Raw genomic sequence first — 3,606 nt, 5'->3', positions numbered from 1 at the left:
ATACAGTTCGCTCTGTTTGGGATACCATGTCCCCTCCCCCCCACTCCATTTTACCTGGTTAAATCTTAGGTATCAATCGAGTTTCAGGTCATATGTCATTTCCTCCAGGAAGCCCTGTCTCATGCTTCCCCCACCCCCACCCATCAGCCTGGGTTAGTTGCCCCTTGTTTGTGGCTAAGCAACATCCTGTACTTCCCCTCCTAGCACTTATCACACTGTGTTGTCATTGCTTGTTTGCTGATCTGTTTCTCTTGCCCCTTCCTCATTCTTTTGCAGATGAGACTTTGTGTTGCCCACTTTTATATCCCATGAGCCTTGAGCATCAGAGATATTTGTTGAATGGATGATCTGGTCCATATTCCTTTCAAAGAATAACAATTTAACCTTCTGCGCCAGCTATACTAGAATCAATGGTTTCAGGCCATCATCTTTTCTCTCCCTCATCAATCCTCCTATCTGACAAGGTCTCAAGAAAACGAACATTTATTGAGGGTGTACTGTATGCCAAGCACCAAGGCAAGCCCTTTACATGTAAAGTCATTACAATTAAAAGGCTTAAAGCCCCATGTCTAGACAGCACTTTGAAACTCAGAGGCTCTCATGTCCAATCGGGCCACAGACAAGTTCAGGGGGAAAGAGTGGTATCACAATGTTTTTCATCTTGATAGTGGCAACGAGATGTCAATAGAGGAGGACCCCAAGTAGTACTAAGCTCTGAGTCCCTGTATCTTGTTGTTGTTGTTGTTGTTGTTGTTAATCTTCATCAGAGGATTTTTTTCCAGTGATTTTTAGAGAGTGGAAGCGAGGGAAGGAGGGAGGGAGGGAGGGAGGGAGGGAGGGAAAGAGAGAGAGAGAGAGATCAAAATGAGAGAGACATTTCAACTGGTTGCCTCCCACATGTGCCCTGACCTGGGCCAGAGATTGAACCTGTATGTGCCCTTGACTAGGAATCAAATCTGAGATCCCTCGAAGGCAGGCTAATGCTCTAAACATTTAACCACACTGGTCAGAGTTGAGTCCCTGTATCTTCAGTGCCTGGCACTTGGCAGGAGCACAGATAAGATTAGTTGAATAAAAGAACAAATGGTTGAAGAGAGAACACAGAAAGGACAGACTGAAAGCCACATTTCTTCCTGGACCTGTCCTAATCTATTTCCCTCTTGTCTTCCATGTGTTGATAAACAAAACTGGACACTGAGGTATTTTCGTCTTGGGCAGCTGAGGTATTTTTGTCTTTTGCCAAGGCTGATCCTTAGATTTGTGCTCAGACTCCATTGACTAAAAATGGCTACACCTGGCTACAAGGAAGATGAGAAATTTCTCATCTGGGAGGAAAAGAGAACAGATTTGGGGTGAACAGTTAGCAGTCTCTGCCACAAAGGCACAAGAGCCTTCTTGCCTGTGCCAGTGTCACTAGGTGGCCGTAAGCCAGCATAGGATCCCTGAATGCTCACTCCGGAAAGGCCCTTGGAAATCATTTAGTTCAACCCCCTGATTTTACAGATGGGAGAAGGGCGCCCAGGGAAAGAAGTGACTCCTTCATTGTCGAAGCTGTTTGTTGCTAGAGCAACACTATTTTTCTTAATTGTCTGCAAAGTGGGTCTTTAAACAAGAGAACCTTCTCATCTCCTTCATAAAAGTGCTGTTCGAATTTCAATGATAAAGAAGAAGCCTTAAAAGCAATACAAATTAAGATGTCGATGAATAATGATGACTATGGTACCTGAAAGATTCTTTAGTTACTCAGAAAGCTCTTCGGTGTCCTGTGGTCCCTAAGAATCCTCCTTATCAGGAGAACGTCAGCTACCCCCATATAACACTGCAAAACCATTTAGCTAACCGTGTGTTTGAGGGGTGGGATGCTACCACCTTTGATGAAAGACCCGGTATTAATTGTGTGTATTTGTGCAATTATTTAACCTTTTTCGAGCCTTAGTTCTTTCCTCAGTAAAATGGAGACGATAATGCCTACCTGTCAGGTTTGCTGTGGGAATTAATGGAGAAATGAAAACAACTTGATAAAGTATCTGGCACCTAGTTGGAACCCAATAAATGTAAGTTTTGTTCTTACAGAGTTGAGGTCCTTTCTGTGAATACCTAGGGGACCATTACATGTAATAATCGATATAATCATGCTCAAAGGGGCACTCCCAACATTTAATCTACAAATATAATCTTTTTATTATTTTATTGTATTGTTTCCATCACCATGTATCCCCTTTATGCCCTCTTCTACCTCTTCCCGCCCCACTCCCCCATATAATCTTTTAAAAATATATCTGTAATTATTAAACTAGGTGCCTAGGATCCACAGATAAAAAGAAAAGCTTCTGTTTCCAAGGGAGACAGAAAATAACAGCACCATGTACCAAGCAGCAGAGACAGAATGGGGGTGAGGGGAGAGGGAGAGCTTAGAAGTCTGCTTGGGTGAGTGATGGAGGGCTTCCCTGAGGAGGCCATATGCTTCATGGAGAAAGGAGTAGGAGCTGGCCTGGTAGAAGGGGAAGAGGTAGGGGAGGATACAGAGGTGTGAAGAAGCAAATTTTCCATCACGAGGGAACTATTTTAGGTACTGCTGGAACAGTTAAAAAAAGCAAAACCTTTTAGCAAAAGACAGGGACAGGTGACTGTGAGGTTCCAACTGATTTTATCTTGCCAGAGACACGGAGCCACTGAAGAATTTTGGGCAGGAAAATAATGGGACAGGGATGAATGGAAAGAAGTGGGAGAATGCCACGCTGGTGTTCCTGAGTGCAGAAGTGAGGCTGGCTGGCTGAAGCCTAGCGCAGCCCCTTCATTCATTTAGTCATTCAACAGATAGTTCCTGAGGGCCTGGCATGGACCAGGCTGAACTCCAGGAGCTTCAGTTAGGCAATGAACAGGACTGGCAAGGTTTCTGTTCTCATGGAGGAGACTGACAATAGATAAACAAGTAAACAAGCGAAGAACCATCAGATAAATGCTGCTTGGGAAATTAAATGAGGTGATAAAAGAGTTCCTGGGGGCCCTCCCCCGCTACCCCTTCACACCCTTCTGAATTCTCTCCAAGCTTCTTCTTGATCTAACTTTGATTTCCCTAGGAGGCTTTGCTCCTAGAAAAATCTCTATGGTAAATAATTAACCTAGCTCTCTGGGTTCTTCCAATAAGCCTTGCCTGAATGGGGTTAGTCACAGCTAGTCTTCCCCAGGGCCTGGTCAGCTTGTAATCCTTGCCTTAGGACTCCCGATTCTGCCATAAGTCTCAAGTCTAAGGCTAGAGGAAGGTCACAGCAACCTTGAGACCTTTCCTGATCATTGTTCCCATGGCAACGTATGCCCCCTTCCCGTGTCAGCACCTCCCCCCCGCCCCCATAAATCTATATATCTCCTTTAGAAGAGAAACATTTGTTAGTATGGTTGAAATTCTGTGTTCTTCTCTGAAAAATATAAACTTAAAACTCACTCATCTCTGTGGGCAGGAACTGCTCCATGGGGGCATGAGTGTGTGTGTGTGTGTGTGCTGAGGGCTGGTGTGTGTGTGTGTGTGCGCGCGCGCGCTGAGGGCTGCTGTGTGTGTTTGTATGTGCTGAGGGCTGGTTTGTGCGTGTGTGTGTGTGTGTGTGTGTG

The sequence above is a fragment of the Myotis brandtii genome, unplaced genomic scaffold, assembly GCF_000412655.1.
Source record: "Myotis brandtii unplaced genomic scaffold, ASM41265v1 scaffold144, whole genome shotgun sequence".
NCBI classification, from domain to species: Eukaryota; Metazoa; Chordata; class Mammalia; order Chiroptera; family Vespertilionidae; genus Myotis; species Myotis brandtii.
The sequence above is the reverse complement of the archived record's forward strand: the minus strand, read 5'-3'. Positions refer to the sequence as shown.